Source organism: Tamandua tetradactyla, chromosome 5, assembly GCF_023851605.1.
Source record: "Tamandua tetradactyla isolate mTamTet1 chromosome 5, mTamTet1.pri, whole genome shotgun sequence".
In the NCBI taxonomy this organism is placed as follows: Eukaryota; Metazoa; Chordata; class Mammalia; order Pilosa; family Myrmecophagidae; genus Tamandua; species Tamandua tetradactyla.
Window position 1 is genome coordinate 38,459,533 of NC_135331.1, and position 20,499 is coordinate 38,480,031.

Consider the following 20,499-nt stretch of genomic DNA (forward strand, 5'->3'; position numbering starts at 1 on the left):
TTTATCTAGTAATACTTCATCAAAAGAATTATATAACCCACTGTTCTAGTCTGCTAGCTTGCAGAATGCAATGTACCAGAAATGGAATGGCTTTTTAAAAGGGGAATTTAATGTGTTGCTAGTTAACAGTTCTAAGACTGAGAAAATGTCCCAATTACAACAAGACTACAGAAATGTTCACTCACAGGCATCTAGGGAGAGATACCTTGGTTCAAGAAGGCTGATGAAGTTCAGGGTTTCTCTTTCAAGTGAGAAGGCACATGGTGAACAGAGTCATGGTTTCTCTCTCATCTGGAAAGGCACATGGTGAACACGTTCAGGGTTCCTCTCTCATATGAAAGGGCCCATAGCAAACACAGTGTCATCTGCTAGCTTCTCCTGGCTTCCTGTTTCATGAAGCTCCCCAGGAGACATTTTCCTTCTTCATCTCCAAAGGTCACTGGATGGTGGACTCTGCTTCTTGTGGCTATGTCGTTCTGCTCTGCTCTCTCTGAATCTCTCATTCTCCAAAATGTTTCCTCTTTTATAGGACTTCAGAAACTAATCCAGACCCACTCCAATGGCTGGAGACATGTCATCACCTAATCCAGCCTAACAACCACTCTCGATTACATCACATCTCCAGGGAGATAATCTAATTACAGCTTCAAACATACAATGCTGAATAGGGATTAGAAGAAATGGCTACCTTTACAAATGGAGTCAGGATTAAAACATGGCTTTTCTAGGGTACATATATCATTTCAAACTAGCACATCCACCATCAATAGAACATTAATTCCTCTGTGCTTAATGTGGTTTTGTTGTTTGGCTGAGTATTTGGAAGATAGCTTCCAGGAAAACAATAGTTAAACATCAGCTTTTTGAATCCCTTCAAACATCTTTCCTGTTGTTTCTTTTCAATACAGGTATTGAAATAGTCAATACAGGTATTGACTAATGATTTTTATCTTTTTATCTTTTAAAATTCCTGTCCTTCAAATACTGAAAATTTGGAATCATTCCTCAGATGGTGGGAGGGTAATCTCAGACAGGTAGTTGTTATCAGTCTTTTCCCTTTGTGTAGTATCAGTGTGCAAAGATGAAACCTCCTTTCACTGCTGCACATTCAGAATATAAACCTTAGTAGCCCATTGTTCTTTGTTTTTATAGGCTTATCATATTTTATTTTGCTGTGTGACCATTAAATTACCAGATGGGTGATATTAGTGAATTCTATTCCTGCCCAACCACAGTGGCAAGCTTCTCTTCTTCATTTCAGGGAGGCACAGCTCTGGATGATCCCACAATCACCCTGGTATGACAGATTGAGGCAAATATCACTTATCTGACCATACTCACCACTAATGCCAGGCTAACACGTTTGTTATTACCAACAGTGCCCTGATGCATAAATTACTCTACGGAGTAACCCAATTAAATTTAGCTCCCTAGAAAAAAAATTCCTGACGTCAGAGTTTTAAATTTGTTTTAACCTCAGGAAAGTCATTCTCGGCCTTTTGCTTCCCTGGTTAACTCTCACAAACTAACTGTCCAAGAGTTTACCCTGTATCTCTACAAGATCTCTGAATCTTCTTCCAGTTACTTAGAAGTTGGCTTAAACAATGGAAACTTATCATGTCATGGTTTTGAAGGCTAGGAAGCTCGCTTCCTCCTGGGGTCTGTAGTAGCTGGTGCTAACTTAGCTTGCTCCAGTCCTTGAAGTTTCATGGCTTACCTCTGTGCCTCACACCACTTGGCGATGTCCTATCCTTTCTGTTTTGCATCCCAACTGGCTTACTGCTTCTCCCTGTGGCATCATCTCTTTGGCTATATCTTCAAGTTTCTTCTCTTTTAAAGGCCTCCAGTAATCTAGATGAAAGTCCATTCTGCTTCATTTGGTCACAACTTCACTAAAACACAATATCTTTAAAGGGCCTATTTAAAATGGTTTAGATCCATAGGGACCCACATTAGAATTAAGAAAATATCTAAAATGGAGTACATAATTCAGTCTACCACAGTACTCTAGCTCATTTTAGTGCCTGGTGACTTTAGATCATGAAGGTAAATGAGGTGAATGTTTCAGTTGTGAAGAGCAACTGCATACTAAAAACTACATTTCTATCACTTTTCAATAGTTTTAAGTCTTATCTGTTATTCTCAAATCCCTTGATGGAAAGCCCTTTGGGAATAGGAAGTGGGTTCAGTCTCTCAAAGTAAAATTTCCTTTGCTTTGTAATTATAATTAACTTATTTTTTACATCCTGGGGATGGATTAATTCAGTTACCATAGTAAGAGATAAAAATGAGTAAATTCTCAAGAATTAAATCCACAGATGTCCTTCTGTTTTAGATTGCTAAAACTACCAGATTTCAGTATAGCAGTAATGGAACAGCTTTTAAAAAAGGAATTTATTAAGTTGCAATTTTGCAGTTCTAAGGCCATAAAATATACAAATTAAGGCACTAACAACAGGTTTCCTTTACTCAAGAAAGGCTGATACCATCCAGAATACCTCTGTCAATGGGGAAGGCATGTGGCCGTATCTGCTAGGGTCTCTTGCTTTAAGACTCCTCTCTCAGCTGGGAAGACACATGGCAATGTCTGCTAACTCTCTCTCCTCATTTCATAAAACATCCCTGAGTCTTTTTCCTTCAGCATCTCCAAAGATCTCTGAGTATGTGGGCTCTCTGAACACTAAAGCTTTTTCCAGAATGATATTCTCTTAAAGGACTCTGGTAAGCAACCCACCTTGAATGGGTGGAGACACATCTCCATGGAAACCACCTTACCAAAAGTTACCCCCCACAACTGTGTGGGTCACATCTCCATAGAAACAATAGAAAAGGACACTGCCCAGCAATATGGAATGAGGATTAAAAAACATGGCTTCTCTGGGGTGACAATTTCAAGCCAACACATTCCACACTCTGGATTCTGTTCTTTCCATGTACAAAATGCAGTCATTCCATCACAGTATCTGAAAGCCTTTAAACCACTTCAGTAATTATATAAATACAATACAATGTAGAAACAATACAGAATGTCATCAAATCAAGTTATAGACATGGTCTGTCCTAAGGCACAATTCTCCTCTGGCTCTGTTCTGGTAAAACTCAGAAGAAATTACCTGCTGCCAATGTATAAAGGAGGGACACTCATTGGATACATAGTCCCATTTCAGTAGGAAGAAATTGGTAGGAAAACAGGGCTCACCTGACCCAAACAGTTCTAAAAATCTGTAAGAAAACTACATTAGATCTCCAAGTATGAAAGTCATTTATTTCCAGAGCTTTGGAAAGCAGTAGCCCCACACTTTCCAAGGGCTTGTGCAGTGGCCTTGGTACTCTCCAAATGCAACCTGGTGGGACACTGGTGAGACCACCTTTTTCTATGCTCCACCCTCTACAATTATGGAGGCAGAGCCTGGGCGCTCTCTCAGCACTGGGACTTATGCTCAACTCCTCCAGAACTATGGGTTGGAAGCCAGGCTCTTCCCAATCCCCAAGGAATATGCCCCACCTCTCCAAAGCCTGAGATGGCACAACTTTTCCTGAACAAAGTGGGAGGCCAGCCTTCTGCTTTAGGCGAAAACTCACAATCTCCAAGGGCATGGATGAGTCTGCTCTCTTGATCTGAGGTTTATTAGCATCAAACTTTAGCTTCCATCATTCTGCCTTTGCAGTTATTTTTCCTCCAATCTGTCCCTTAACCTTTTAGTCCAGACTGGCAGTGGTGCCATTTATACAGATCCCACAACACACTTGTTGGGTCTGTTTGCAATAGGCAGGCATCATAACCATCTGACAATAGGATTTTCCACAAATTCTTCCTAGATAACTCCATCTCCAATCCTAGCTTTTTCTGAAATGGCTGACTTGTCCCATATATAGTTAAATCCACATATGGGGCCCTCTTCTCTGTGATCTCCCTTTCTGGACACCCAAAATTTTCCAGGCCATCAGTTTCTTGTTCTTTGATACTCAAGTTTTCATTTTTCAGCTTATTTCTTTCCTATCACATTTCAGTATAAGCTGTAAGTCTGCACTTTCCACATTTAATTTGGAAGTCTCTTCTACTAAATACTCAAGTCTGTGGCTTTAAAAATCTGCCTTCTGCCAAAAACCAGTAGTCAGTTTTGCCAGAATCTTTACTACTGTAAAACAAAGATCACCTTCCTTACATTTTAAAATAATACATGCTTCATTTCAGTCTAGGGCCATATAAGAAGTATCCTTAGAGTTCACATTTCTACCAGCAGTCTCTTCAAAGCATTCTAGGCCTTCTCCATCAAGATCCTTGAAACTATTCCATAGCCTTCCCTTTATCCATTTTAAAAAGACATTCAAACATGTTGGTATTTACAAACTGCACCATCACCCCACTTCTCTGGTAACAAAATCTATTAGTTAAAGCAACTGGAATGCCAGTAAAAGAATGACTTTTAAAAATGGAATTAAGTTGCAAGTTTACAGTTCTAAGGCCATGAAAATGTCCAAATTAAGGCACCAACACAGGTTACCTTCACTCAAGAAAGGTTGATCCATCTGGCAACACCTCTGTCAACTGGCAAAGGCACGTTGTCAACATCTGCTAGCTCTCTCTCTTTATATCATAAGGCTTACCTGGGGGTGTTCTTCTGCATCTCCAATGATTTCTGGCTGTGTGGTTGAGGTTTGTTTCCATCACCATAGAAATCACAGCATGCATAGGGTAGGGCTTTAGAGAGGTAAAGCCTAAAGCATTTCAGGTGGGTCACAATAACCTCCAGAGCTTTATCAGAGCACTACTGGTCTTTTGTGTACCTTGCTGTTTTCTCCACCTTGGGTTGAGAACATTACATTGAGAGCTGCTGTATTCCAACCTGACAGTGTTATCCTGGAGAAATCACCATGCCAGAGCCTTAGAAAATTCATTAAAAAACTCGGGGCTCTCCAAACTTGAAAGGGATGAGAGTCAATGGGATAGAAAAGGGGAGGATTCTGGGTGGTCAGGGCCTCCCTTCAGGGACTGAAGCTGTGGAGTCACATGGGATGGAGACCAGGATGATGTCACCTTATGACATCAGAAACTCAGCTCGAGACTGGCTGCAAGGGTGGGTGTAAATGTCAGGGGCACAGGTCTTGATAAGGACAGTAGAATCTGAGCACAGTGTGGGGACTTTCCCTCCACTAATGTCATTTTTCTACTTCTAAATGACATAAATGTTGACCCTCCTGAGGAGGCTGCTCTGGCCTGCCCCTCTCCTGCATCTGTGGCACCTACAGACTTAGGTCACCTGCTGTGCACCCACATTTACCTTCTCTACCCTTGGAACAGCTAAAGAAAGAGGTTTGAAATATCGAGCCAAACACTTTGATGATTAGGAATGATATTCCTAATGTCACAGAGCAGTGACAACCAGATGAACAGCAGAAAGAGTTCATTGATACTAATCAGTAATGTAGAAATCACAGAAAATCTTCGGACTTTTGGGTGATAAGAGCTACTGGAATGAGGAAGTGAAAAGCACAACTTTGCAGCAGAACATGTGAAAAAAATACCATCGTAGAAAAGAAAACTTCAGAAAGAAAAGATGGCAGATGTTTCTCATACCAATTCTTTAACAGTCAGCAATGCTGCTGACTTCTTTCAATCCAAAGTAACAATGAAGTCTCATGCAGACAGGTGAACATGTAATGGAGTTAGCCATGGGATCCCTGAATGTGGCACAGTCCTGATAAGAAAGTGTAGGCAAGATCTTAGTGCAGAGCTCAAAGCTCTAGACTATCATCAGTAGTTCTGATTCTGCTGATAAGAAAAAAGGTAAATGTATGCTCAAAATTACAGTCTCAATTAGTGCATTTCCTTCCACCAAAGCAGGCGAAGGACCATGTGAGTTCATTGTAGTGGTATATTCTTGGGAGATTCACCAACAGAAAGTTAGTCTCCAGTGGGATTAACCTTTACTCTCACCAGACAAACCCAGAGGTTGCTACATCTGTCACCTGGTCATGTCCATGCTCCTTGTGCTCTTATATGTTCAGGGAAGGAATCAGGCAACTGGGCATGGAAGGGAAAGTAAACCTAGAAAGCAGGAATTATCTGGCATGCCCTAAAGGAATCTGGAATTTCAAAAAGTCATCTGTCACTGCATTTGTCATTCTTTTGACTGGCTTCCTTTCCCCATTGTCTGGTGATCCAACCATATCCTGAACTTTTATATGCTTTTCCACAGGAAGTTTCACCAAACAGCGAAAAAGGCCCAGTCAAGTTTTTCTCCACAAATTTAATTATGAAATTCTTTTTAAGTAATGGAAAGATGAATTAACAATATATTTAACATCTTATCCCTACAACATTGGTATATCATTACTATTGAAAGGTAGTTTCTTTGTCACATATCTTTCCATTTATTCATCATATGAATATAGATGTAAGATTCCTCAACAATGTACTTGCAAATTGAATCCAGCAGCATATTAGAAGAATTACACACCATGGGCAAATGTCATTTCTTCAGTGCGTGCATGGCTGCCTCAACATAAAATCAATTATTGTAAAACATGATCATCTCAATTGATACAGAAAAAGCATTTGACAAAATTTAACATCATTTCTTGCTGAAAACTCTTTAAAGGATAGGAATAGTTGGGAACTTCCTCAACATGATAAAGGGAATATATGAAAAACCCACAACCAACATCATCTTCAATGGGGAGAGACTGAAAGCTTTCCCTCTAAGGTCAGGAATAAGACAAGGATGTCCACTGTCACCATTATTATTAATCATTTTTTCTGGAAGCTCTGGGCAGAGTATTTAGACAAGGAAAATAAATGAAAGCATCCAAATTGGAAAGGAAGAAGTAAAACTCACTGTGTGCAAATGGCATAATAATATATGTCAAAACTCCTGAAATATCTATGGCAAAGCTACTAGAGCTAATAAGTACAGCAAAGTGGCAGAATCAAAGAGCAATGTCCAAAAATCGGTACTGTATCTATATATCAGTGATCAGCAAACTGAGGAAGGACTCAAGAAAAAAATTCATTTACAATAGCAACCAAAAGAATCAAATATTTAGGAATAAATTTAATTAAGGATACAAAACATGTATACACACAAAACTACAATAATTTGGTAAAAGAAATCATGGAAGACCTAAATAAACAGAAAGTCATTATGGGTACATAGAGTGGAAGACTAAAAATATTTATGATGTCAATTCTATCCAAATTGATTTATATATTCTGTTGTGTGAAACCAGGACCGAAGTGCTGCAAGAGCTTCCAGGAACATTATGTGGAATCCCGAAGAAATTGGAACCAAGACTCCGGAGCTTCAGGAAGCAAGATTTAACTTGTCCATGTTCATGGGGTCCAGCTGAGTCACCTCAAAAGTCTGAGCCTTGAACAAAAGGTTACAAGATCTTTTAAAGGTAATGTATGAACTGATGGTGTTCAAAGAAAATGATTGGCTGATTTCAATTGGGAAGGGCACAAAGCTGGGTTTAGAAAAGCTGATGAGTGCTTAGGGGAGGTGTTTCTTTACAGGAATTTGTCTTACCTTGCGAACATGCAGTTTTACCTGTTCTCAGGGTAAGCATCCTGTTTGCATGTAGTTCTGACTGCTCAGAGGAATTTGGGGACTTCCAAAGAGGAGGTAGTTTAAATGTGCAAGGGGGCATGAAGGACCTGCCTGCTACAAGGGGAAATGGCTTGGGCAAACAGGGGCTGCCTGTTACATTCCCCACTTTGATGCTTGTCCATGCTAGTGTACAGTTGCATCATTTATACCTCATTTTCTTCTAGTTGTAGGGGCTGGTATTGGTGCTTCCATATTGCCAGGATTTTTGCCAAGTTCTGCTTTTCTATTAGGGCTTTGACTGAGCATTATAAGCTACTTATTAAGAGTGGCAGGAGGCATGGGATGAGGAGGCTTATGCCTAGCAAGCCTGGGACACTAGCAATTAGGGTTCTAAGCCCTTTGAACATAGAGAATCATTGTCCAACCTTTCCATGTTTGTGTGGGGACATGGGCTAGCTTTCTCATTTCATTGGTTATTTCTCTAGTACCTTTTCCCTGTTCATCTATTTGGAGGCAACAGTCAGTACAGTTGAATTTCCCACAGATGCCTCCCTCATCCACTAAGAAATAGTCTAGGGCCAGCTGGTTTTGTAAATGGCTACCCAGATTTTGTCCTGGTTATTGGCTAGGGCTTCTAGTGCCCATTAGGTTCTATTAGTTATTAGTTCAGAACAGCTTGGAGGTGGATGATATAGTTGACCATATAGATGGGGGTTCAATATCCCCATGACTTATCCTGAACCCAGGTGGCAGGCCTGTAATAGCGGATTATTCATTCCAGGAGCCACTCATTATCTTCCCAACTCCCTTTTTGGATGTTGTCTGCCACTCTTCATTTTTCTCTCATGAGTGCCCACAGGGGAGCACCCAATCTGGCTACCCCAGAAGAGGGGGACCAAGAAGAAAGCTGGGCAAATGGTCCCAATTGTGCAGAACCCTGTCCACCCAGCAAGTGGCCATTTGTAGGCTATTTTCCCACATAGCCAGTAAAATCTGGCCGGGGCTTGCTGAGGACTGGCAGTATTTACATTGCTCCATACCTGGTCAGATTAAGGATTTTATAAGGTATAGTTTGGCTGGCATTTTCATCCCCTTCCCACACTGTCTGGTCTGCACCCTCATGGAGTATTCACCTTCCTGAGCACACAAGTTCCCACAAAAGGCCTTCAAAGGTGAATATTTCCCAGCTGACTGGGGCTGCCTGGGTGCAGGAGAAATTGTCCTTCAAGTCCAAGCATGAGAACCATTTGGCTTCCCCTGGGACCAGACTGGGGGGTACATGGGTTAGGAACCATGGGGTGGATGGCTTCTGTATTTCCATTGACTGCCAACAAGTTTTGTACCAGACAAAATTCCATTTGAGTTTTCTTCATGGGTAGCTGTGGGGTGTTCCCAGGGGAGTTGCAGGACCAGGTAATTTGCTGGGATTCCAGCCATGCCAAATGGCCTTGAATTCCCTTGAGGGCCTTCTGAAGGATTGGCTACTGTTGTACTGTCACAGGGCGTACCATGGGCTTCAGGGCCATTACCACTGGAGGCAGTGTTCAGCTAGGCTTCGAAGCTTGTGCTCAGCCCAGACATTTGATTTCTGTCCAGGAATGACAGGCTAGGGCAGACCTCCCCTCCCACTTTAGATTCCTCATGCAGCCACCAATCTTCACCAGCTGGTATGGTTAGGAGTAGGATCTTTTGTGGGCCATCAATTTTTAAAAAGGCTTCTCCTTTGAGACCAAAAGTAATTTGGGCATGCAGTTTCCTGAGGAGGTCCCATCCCAGTAGTGGCAGCAGGCACTCTGGCATGTACAGGAACTGGTGCCATCCTAAGTTACCCCCAGCGCTGCACTGTCTGGCCTTCAGGAATGGTTTCTTCTGCACTTTCCTGTGGCACCCACTATGTGTATTGTCCAGCCAGGAAATGGGTGAGCATCCCCCACGGGCTGGGTTATTAGTGTTCAGCACTGGTATCCACCATGAAGTCCATTGTTCAGCTCCCTAATTTTACTCTGACCGTGGGTTCCTGAGGGTCTAAAAATATAGAACCCAGTCTGTCCTAGTCAGAGAGCTCATCGACAGACAAAGTGATGGTGTCAGGATCCAGATGATGCCTAGGGCTGGTATCCTGCTTTCCTCTGCCTGTTAATGGGACAGCTTTATTGGGGCACTTGTTCTTCCAATGCCCCTCCTCCTTGCAGAAACCACATTTGTTTTGCCTCAGGGGTGCTCAGGCCCATTGGGTTGTTTTTGACCTGGGCCCTTGGTCTCACTGCTCAAAAGCAGCAGTAATCATCTGAGTCTTTTCCCAGAATTCCTTTTTCTTTTCTTTGGTCCCTACTTGGTCATGACTGATGAATACCCTCATGGCCACCTCTATTAGCTGGGTTGTATTCATGCCTGCAAATCCATCTAGTTTTTGGAGCTTATGCAGAATGTCAGAGGCTACTTGCCTCACAAAGGTGGTGTTTACCAACATTTGGCTCTCTGGGGCCTCAGTATCAAATTGTGTGTATTGGCAGGTTTCCATCAATCACCCAAGGAACTCACTCGGGGGCTCATCTGATTTCTGCAAGACTTCTTTGACCTTGGTCATGTTGGTGGTTTCTTGGCTGCCTTTCTGGAGGCCCTGGAGCAGGGCCTTGCAGAACCATTGAAGGGACTACAGCCCCGCATCAGTGTTTGTGTCCCACTCTGGGTCATCTCCCAGAAAACTGTGGGTGACATATTGGGTTGGGTCTAAGGTGCCATCAGGAATGCTTCCCTTCAGGTGCCTCCATGCTGCTGCTACCATGTGCCAACAATCCTCAGTGCTGAGGAGAGTTACAAGCAGCTGGTTGCGGTCAGGCCAGGTGGGCTGGTGAGTCTGGACAATGGACTAGAACAGGTCGATCATTACCTGAGGCCTCTCAGTGTAGGACCATGTATGATTCTTCCAGGTTAGCAGGTTGGTAGAAGTGAAGGGAATATATGTGAAGTTTATTCTCCCTTCCTGAGGGTCTCCCCACACATTGACAAGGAGGTCCTTGGGTTTCTCTCAGAGGCATTAAGGGTGTGGCCAGGGATGGGGTGGCACCACTTGGCTGGGCACCACAGCTGCCATGGCTTAGGGACTCCAGGGATGGCTGGACCTGGCAGAGCCTCAGGTGATACTTTTTGGCTGCTGAGGAAATTGGGTTGTTGTGGAGATGCTTGGTAGGGCCACAGGTATTGGGGGTGTGAAGTAAGGCAGGGGTTTTCCTCTTCAGGTGCACTGGATAAAACCAGGACCTTGGCCTTGCTGCCTGGTTCTTTGCAGGACTTCTCCACCACTTGGGTGAGAAACACCTGGCACCACCCATCAATGCAAGTCTTTATCCACCCTGGCTTCTTCTTTGTGACCTCCAGCCAGGTGGCAATGTAGGGAAACTGATCTGGGTGTCCAGATATCCCTGACACTATACTACAAACTGCCTTTAACATTTTCTAACTCAAAAATTCCCTCAGACAGCCAATCTACCTCAAAGGTGGGTCATTCTAGCATACAGAATTTCCTGAGTTGATCCAGGGACTCCCCAATCATCAGTAAAAGCCTTCATAAAGTTTGACATCATGCACCACAATCGTGTTTTATTATATTCCCCACCCCCAAATTTGGCAGAGCCAATGGCTAGGGGAAGGGTTTACAGACAAACAACAAAGGAATTTTAGACAATTTAGTGCTTTGTTCAGCCTGGCCACTCCCCTGTCAGGGACGTTGGGCACCTCCTGGCTTTGGTCATCCAGTATAAACCCCTGGTCAGCCCCCCTTTTGGGGTTTCCCACCATTAACTATATGAGGATTGCCACAAACTTGCAGAATCTGAACTCCCTTGCAGCCTGGAGCTCAGCTCCTGTGGCCCAGGACTTCCATTCACTCACATAGTCAAGCACAATCAATTGACATTCCTTCTACACTGCCCTTCCCAAAACCCAGTCTGAAGATTTCCATTTGCCTCACTCATCCAGATGGAGACCATAGTTTGGAGAGTCTTTGGGGTTGATCAGGCCACCCTTCCACGCAGGCCTTCTATGAGTGGGCTGATAACATGATGCTGTCCAGTGCTTAGCGGTCAGATGGGTGGCACTCCCAGAGATCTGGTTCCTGAAGCTGTCCTGGATCCATCACTGCTCTGGCAGTGATGAGTGCCCCAGCTGAGGAGGTTGGGATTCTGAAAGATGGGGAAGTCCCCAGTGCTGGCACTACATTCCATCAAGTCTCTGGTCTGGAAACGTTTGGTGCCACGGGAGAGAGAGATGATAATATCACCAGCTCTTGATCCTGTATAAGCCCTGAGAAATGTTGGTGCAAACATCAGAGGAATTGGAATTGAGGCTCTGGAGCTTCTGGAAGCAAGATTGTATTTGTATGTGTGTGTGGGGCCTGGCCAAGTCACCTCAAAAGTCTGAGCCCTAAATCAATGTTTACAGAAGATTTTATAGTCAGGATGGCACATTAGAGACAGGTATGAAATGGAGGTGTTGGAAGGAAATGATTGGCTGATTTAAATTGGGAAAGGCACAAAGCTGGTTATACAGAAGTGGATGAGTGATTAGGGGAGAGGTTTCTTCACAGGAGTTTGTCTAACCTTGCCTATCTGCAATTTCTCCTGTTCTTGAGGCAAGCATTCTGTTCACATGTAGTTCCAACTGCTCAGAGGAATTTGGAGAATTTTTAAAGAGGTAGTTAAAATTTGCAAGGAGAAGTGAGCAGCCTGCCTGCTGCAAGAGGAAATGGCTTGGGCACACAGGGGCTGTCTGCTGCATTCCTTAATCTTTCCTGTTTTTCCCTCTGCTATTTTATTTCTGGGACATTTGTCTTAATGAACATTTTCATAATCCAGAATTATTTTTTTAAGGTGAAACATGTGGTTTATAGTTCTCAGCAATTTTGTCATAATGCTTCTAAATGTGTGCTCATTGTCTTCACACTAGAATGAAAAGTTGATTGAGAATAATAGTATTAGGATGCAGTTTCCTCAGAAAGTTTGTTTTTGGGGGCAGTGCAAAGGTGGCTCAGTGGCAGACTTGTCGCCTGCCATGCTGGTATACTAGAGACCTGGTTTCAGTAACCAGTGCCTGCCCATGCCAAAAAATAATCATAAACCTCAGTAAGTTTTAAACTTAGATGTACTGACTTCTTGGGTTAAATATTGATAGTTCAATTTATGATTTTCCTTCATAGGAGATACGCTTTTTCTGCCAGATGCTTGAAAAGCTCTTTCTTAAATATAAAAGTTCAATAATGAGACCACTTCTGACTCAATGCAATCATTTGCTGACAATTTTCCTTGTCTACACTGCATCCCTTGATTTGCAATTTGCTTCTCATTCAGGAAAATTTCCACATCATTTTCTGTATATTTAAGATTCATTTTCCTCGTGTTGGATAATTTCTCTTTACCTCTAGTAGTGCTGTCTTCCTTTACTTTGATTTGATACCTTCCTTGCCACCTTTCCTTGTGATTAGGTGGGTGCCTGCCATGATTTGATTTCAAGTGAACACCTGTTGGTTCTTGTCCTAAGGCTTATCCAAGGCTGAGTGGTTTCCCTCTGCTTCTTCTTGTGCAGACACAGATGATATGAACTAGTGATGAATATTGAAAAAGAAATTTGTCCTATTTCTTCTTGTATTTTGGAAGTTGTTCATAATACCTAGCCTGGAATCAAGCAATATCTTTGCTTTGAGCTTGGCATATTTCACTCAACATGATATCTTCAGGGTTCATGCATTTGTAGCACGTGTCAGAACTCATTCCTTTTATGATGAATGGTCTTCCATTGTATGTGTATACTACCTCTTGTTTATCTATTCATCAGTTGCTGGGCCTTAGTGTTTTCCCATGTTTTGGCTATTGCGAATAATGCTGCTATGAATATTGGTGTACACATGTCTTTTGTGTCTCTGCTTTCAATTATTTTGTATATATACTGAGAAGTGATATTGCTGGATCATTTACTAGATCTGTTTAACTTTTGAAGAACCACCAAACAGTTTTCCATCATAGCACTTGCATCATTTTGCTTTCCCATCATCAAATTACCAGGGTCCCTATTTATTTATATGCTAATCAGCACTTACTATTTTTCCATTTATTAACTTAACGGCCTCCTGTAATGGGCATGAGGTGGTATTTTGAGGTCATGATTTGCATTTCCCTGATAGCTAATTATGTTCAGCATCATTTCATGTGTTTCTTGTCCATTTGTAAGTCTACTTTTAGAAAATGTCTATTTAAATCCTTTCCCTTTAATAATCTTTCTGTTGTTGCTGAGTTGTAGGAAGTCTTTTCAGATTTTGAGTATTCTAACCTTATGAAATACATGCTTCCTAAATATCTTCTCTCATTTCATAGGTTGTATTTTTGTTTTCTTAATAATAACCTTTGATGTACAAAAGTATCACTTATTAATTTTAACATTTAATATGGTCCCTTAATTGTGTACAGTAATGACTTGACTTGCACACCCAGTCCCATTTTCATTAAACATTCATTTAAAAATAATATATCATAATTTTGGTTAAATGTATGTTCTGTCATTATAATACTTTGACTTAGTAGTTACTTTTTCTGACTTACACAGATTTATTTGTTTAAGTGCATTTATTGGTCCAACTCTTTAAATATTTTATATAAATCACTGGTATCCTGAAATGTCATTTTACAGTATATTATTTAAATCAATTAATTAAACAAACAATGATTTGTGGAGGGATTTCTCAAAGCAGTGTTTTCCTGAAGTAAAGGGAGAGAATAGATTGAAGGACATGGGTGAAAATTTAACTTCTGTGGGTTAGAAAGACAGTGGAGAAAACCATGATGCAGGGCAAAACAAATGCAGAGAGGAGCCTTCAGTTTTAGTGAATTCTGATCATTTGTGTGGACAAGAATTGGGTTTCATGGGAAAAGGTTAATCCATTAGAATTAGCAATAGCATGGGTAAAAATAGGAAAATGCTGCAGTGCTTCAATTCCCTGTTTTATATTTATAATAAAGGAACTTTAGGTCTATTGGACCTGTGACACGGCTGCCTCACATGGGGAGCTATTATGCACTGATGTACATAGAAAAGCCTACTCACAGAGATCAAGTAAAATAATACCACTCATTTTCATAATTATTGAAGTCAGTAGTTTATATTAAATCAGTGATTCTGAAGTAGTGTGATTTTTGTTTCCCAAGGAACATTTGACAGCAGTGTGGTAAGCAGGAGCTACTGCTGTCATCTAATGGGTAGAGCCCAGATATGATCCTAAACATGCTCGATTCTATAAAACAGCCTATGCCTAAATGATGTGCTTGAACAAAATGTCAGCTGTGACAATATTGATGAATTCTAAGTTAAGGTTGACAATAAAACAAAATGGAAAAACAAATAAATTTTGCACGGAGAATAGATTCCAGGTGTACATCAGTAGTTTTAGGAAAATTTCCTGGAAGAAATTCACACCTTCAAAGGCTGAAATTGATTAATCAGTGGAGTAGTGTGCTGGTTTGAAAGGGTGTATGTACTCTAGAAAAGCCATGTTTTAATCCTAATCCCATTTTGTAAAGGCAGTTGCTTTCTTCTAATCCTTATTCAGTACTGTATGCTTGAAACTGTAATTAAATCATCTCCCTGGAGATGTGACTCAATCAAGAGTTAAACTGGATTAGGTGGAGATATCTCCACCCATTTAGGTGGGTCATGATTAATTTACTGGAATCCTATAAAAGAGGAAACATTTTGGAGAATGTGAGAGATTCAGAGAGAGCAGAGAATGCTGCAGCACCACGAGGCAGAGAGTCCACCAGCCAGTGCTTTGGAAACAAAGAAAGAAAATGCCTCCACAGAACTTCATGAAACAGGAAGTCAGGAGAGATGGGTAGCAGATAATGCCATGTTTTCCATGTGCCCATCCAGCCAAGAGAGAAACCTGACTCTGTTCGCCATGCGCCTTTTCACTTGAGAGAAAGACCCTGAACTTCATTGGCCTTGAACCAAGGTATCTTCCCCTGGATGCCTTTAATTGGACATTTGCATAGATTTGTTTTAATTGGGACATTTTCTCAGCCTTAGAACTGTAAATTAGCCACTCATTAAATTCTCCCTTTTAAAAGCCATTCTGTTTCTGGTATATTACATTCTGGCAGCTAGCAAACTGGAACAAGTAGCTAACAGATATTTCTGCCTTAGAGTGAAATGAACAGAAAAGGTAACTAAATTTGCACCTATGATGCAAGTAAAGGATGGACTCAGGAAATAAGAGGCACAGAAAATAAGAGCCTAGGGGCAGAGGTGTCAATCGAGGGAAACGGCAGAGTTTGACTGTAGGTGCTCCTTCCTCTAGGCAGCCCACCCCATACTCTTGGCCCTTTGTGACCATTCAAAGCCCTGTAGTGTCACACTAAAACTCTGGGCTGGAACATGCTTTCCTTGTACCCGTTGTCTGAGGCAGTCCTCCCCTTGGGATCATGTAGATATTTCTCAGTAATCCAAGTTGCATCACAGCCCCATGTCTGAGCTCAAGTTCAGCTCTGTAGGGCCTGGATTCTTTCCACTTCCTCTTGTCTGTAGTGGGGCTCTTCATTCTCTTGTTCCGTGATAGACAGAGGAATATAACAGTTCAGATAGTCAAGAAATATCTGGACTTGAATCATGTGAGAGAGCCTGGCACCATCCTAGAGCAGAGATTCACTCTTTTCTCCTCTCCCACTTCCCACTTTCCTAAATCAATTATAGTGTCCCATGGGATTTTGTACCATAGTACAAAATTCTTGGAGAGAAGAGACTGTCATCTATGAGATGGGTTAGGGAAGGAGAGTTATTGGAGTGTGGTTGTTGTTTCCATCCAAATCTCACAGACTGTCCATGTGGATGTGGCAGAGGGCTCCAGAATAAGTTCTCAAACTTGGTATTATATTGCCTATGGACTGAAATATTCAGGGAATTCGGGACACACCCACTTGTTCCCCAGTCCTTCCCATACCAGATGTCCCTGGGGAAACCTTGTCTTTCAGTAAGGACTGAGATGGAGAGCAATGCCAGGCCTCTGGAAAGCTCTGGGGAGATGCTCTTGTGCAACCTCTGAGGTCAGGGAGGAGCATATCTCATCATACAGAGCACACGTGCTCCTGGAGGATGGAGAGCATGTGCTCTCTTCATCAGAGGACTCCTGCCAAAAGAAAGTGACTAAAAGTAAAAGCGTAACCCCAGAAAAAATTCGTTGTCTTATTATAAGATGAAAAAAACAGAAAAAGTAATGATCTCTCTTTAAAAATGTAAAAAGAGACAAAGTACAAAGGATATATTATTTATGGATGAAATTTTCTTAGAAAGAGAGACCAAGAAGTGGATCCCTTGCCTAGGTACAAGCAGATGTACAAACATATAAGCAAGTAAAAATAAAAAATAAAAAAACCAAATAAAAATATTCCTCTGTCCCTTTCTGAACACTGTAAGCCCATTATTTAAAATATTAAAGTTCCTATGCTTCTAGATTTAGTGAATTCTTCATTAGCAAATTCTTAATACAGCCAGCATTTTCCTGCTATTTGGCAATGGAATAATTCAGGACTTGAAAATTTTCCATCCATTTAAGCTTTGGTATGTGTTTTGCTATATGGATTTAACTGTGTGTTAATAATTTTTTTTTTTATTAACGGAAAGAAAGAAAGAAAAAAAAGAAATTAACACAACATTTAGAAATCATACCGTTCTACATATGCACTCAGTAATTCTTAACATCATCACATAGATGCATGATCATCGTTTCTTAGTACATTTGCATCGGTTTAGAGGAACTAGCAACACAACAGAAAAAGATATAAAATGTTAATATAGAGAAAAGAAATAAAAGTAGTAATAATAGTAAAAAACAAAAAACAAAAAAACCCTATAGCTCAGATGCAGCTTCATTCAGTGTTTTAACATGATTACTTTACAATTAGGTGTTATTGTGCTGTCCATTTTTGAGTTTTTGTATCTAGTCCTGTTGCAGAGTCTGTATCCCTTCCGTTCCAATTACCCATTATCTTACTCTGTTTCTAACTCCTGCTGGACTCTGTTACCAATGACATATTTCAAGTTTATTCTCGAATGTTGGTTCACATCAGTGGGACCATACAGTATTTGTCCTTTAGTTTTTGGCTAGTCTCACTCAGCATAATATTCTCTAGGCCCATCCATGTTATTACATGCTTCATAAGTTTATCTTGTCTTAAAGCTGCATAATATTCCATCGTATGTATATACCACAGTTTGTTTAGCCACTCTTCTGTTGATGGAGATTTTGGCTGTTTCCATCTCTTTGCAATTGTAAATAACGCTGCTATAAACATTGGTGTGCAAATGTCCGTTTGTGTCTTTGCCCTTAAGTCCTTTGAGTAGATACCCAGCAATGGTATTGCTGGGTCGTATGGCAATTCTATATTCAGCTTTTTGAGGAACCGCCAAACTGCCTTCCACAGTGGTTGCACCATTTGACATTCTCACCAGCAGTGGCTAAGTGTGCCTCTTTCTCCGCATCCTCTCCAGCACTTGTCATTTTCTGTTTTGTTGATAATGGCCATTCTGGTGGGTGTGAGAAGATATCTCATTGTGGTTTTGATTTGCATTTCTCTAATGGCCAGGGACATTGAGCATCTCTTCATGTGCCTCTTGGCCATCCGTATTTCCTCTTCTGGTAGGTGTCTGTTCAAGTCTTTTTCCCATTTTGTAATTGGGTTGGCTGTCTTTTTGTTGTTGAGTTGAACAATCTCTTTATATATTCTGGATACTAGACCTTTATCTGATATGTCGTTTCCAAATATTGTCTCCCATTGTGTAGGCTGTCTTTCTACTTTCTTGATGAAGTTCTTTGATGCACAAAAGTGTTTAATTTTGAGGAGCTCCCATTTCTTTCTTTCTTTCTTCAGTGCTCTTGCTTTAGGTTTAAGGTCCATAAAACCGCCTCCAGTTGTAAGTTTCATAAGGTATCTCCCTACATTTTCCTCTAACTGTTTTATGGTCTTAGACCTAATGTTTAGATCTTTGATCCATTTTGAGTTAACTTTTGTATAGGGTGTGAGATGCGGGTCTTCTTTCATTCTTTTACATATGGATATCCAGTTCTCTAGGCACCATTTATTGAAGAGACTGTTCTGTCCCAGGTGAGTTGGCTTGACTGCCTTATCAAAGATCAAATGTCCATAGATGAGAGGGTCTATGTCTGAGCACTCTATTCGATTGCATTGGTCGATATATCTATCTTTATGCCAATACCATGCTGTTTTGACCACTGTGGCTTCATAATATGCCTTAAAGTCAGGCAGCGCGAGACCTCCAGCTTCGTTTTTTTCCCTCAAGATGTTTTTAGCAATTCGGGGCAACCTGCCCTTCCAGATAAATTTGCTTATTGGGTTTTCTAATTCTGAAAAATAAGTTGTTGGGATTTTGATTGGTATTGCATTGAATCTGTAGATTAGTTTAGGTAGGATTGACATCTTAATTATATTTAGTCTTCCAATCCATGAACACGGTATGCCCTTCCATCTATTTAGGTCTTCTGTGATTTCTTTTAGCAGTTTTTTTGTATTTTTCTTTATATAGGTTTTTTGTCTCTTTGGTTAAATTTATTCCTAGGTATTTTATTCTTTTAGTTGCGATTGTAAATGGGATTTGTTTCTTGATTTCCCCCTCAGCTTGTTCATTACTAGTGTATAGAAAAGCTACAGATTTTTGAATGTTGATCTTGTAGCCTGCTACTTTGCTGTACTCATTTATTAGCTCTAGTAGTTTTGCTGTGGATTTTTCCCGGTTTTCGACGTATAGTATCATATCATCTGCAAACAGTGATAGTTTTACTTCTTCCTTTCCAATTTTGATGCCTTGTATTTTTCTTGTCTAATTGCTTTGGCTAGAACTTCCAACACAATGTTGAATAATAGTGGTGATAGGGGACATCCTTGTCTTGTTCCTGATTTAAGGGGGAAAGTTTTCAATTTTTCCCCATTGAGGATGATATTAGCTGTGGGTTTTTCATATATTCCCTCTATCATTTTAAGGAAGTTCCCTTGTATTCCTATCCTTTGAAGTGTTTTCAACAGGAAAGGATGTTGAATCTTGTCAAATGCCTTCTCTGCATCAACTGAGATGATCATGTGATTTTTCTGCTTTGATTTGTTGATATGGTGTATTACATTAATTGATTTTCTTATGTTGAACCATCCTTGCATACCTGGGATGAATCCTACTTGGTCATGATGTATAATTCTTTTAATGTGTTGTTGGATACGATTTGCTAGAATTTTATTGAGAATTTTTGCATCTATATTCATTAGAGAGATTGGCCTGTAGTTTTATTTTTTTGTAATATCTTTGCCTGGTTTTGGTATGAGGGTGATGTTGGCTTCATAGAATGAATTAGGTAGTTTTCCCTCCACTTCGATTATTTTGAAGAGTTTGAGGAGAGTTGGTACTAATTCTTTCTGGAATGTTTGATAGAATTCACATGTGAAGCCGTCTGGTCCTGGACTTTTCTTTTTAGGAAGCTTTTGAATGACTAATTCAATCTCTTTACTTGTGATTGGTTTGTTGAGGTCATCTATTTCTTCTTGAGTCAAAGTTGGTTGTTCATGTCTTTCCAGGAACCCGTCCATTTCCTCTAAATTGTTGTATTTATTAGCGTAAAGTTGTTCATAGTATCCTGTTATTACCTCCTTTATTTCTGTGAGGTCAGTAGTTATGTCTCCTCTTCCATTTCTGTTCTTATTTATTTGCATCCTCTCTCTTCTTCTTTTTGTCAATCTTGCTAAGGGCCCATCAATCTTATTGATTTTCTCATAGAACCAACTTCTGGTCTTATTGATTTTCTCTATTGTTTTCATGTTTTCAATTTCATTTATTTCTGCTCTTATCTTTGTTATTTCTTTCCTATTGCTTGCTTTGGGATTAGTTTGCTATTCTTTCTCCAGTTCTT

At 40.7% G+C, this 20,499-nt stretch overlaps 1 protein-coding gene across 9 annotated transcripts in view; it reads left to right on the forward strand.

The window, feature by feature from the left end:
- LOC143684063 (uncharacterized) overlaps positions 1-20,499 on the forward strand; it is a 178,899-nt gene that overhangs the window by 15,876 nt on the left and 142,524 nt on the right. For all 9 annotated transcript variants that reach the window (XR_013175826.1, XR_013175829.1, XR_013175828.1 and 6 more), the window contains exon 2: positions 7,231-7,401. The gene's annotated coding sequence lies outside the window, so the exon portion shown is untranslated. The remainder of the gene's footprint in view (positions 1-7,230; positions 7,402-20,499) is intronic.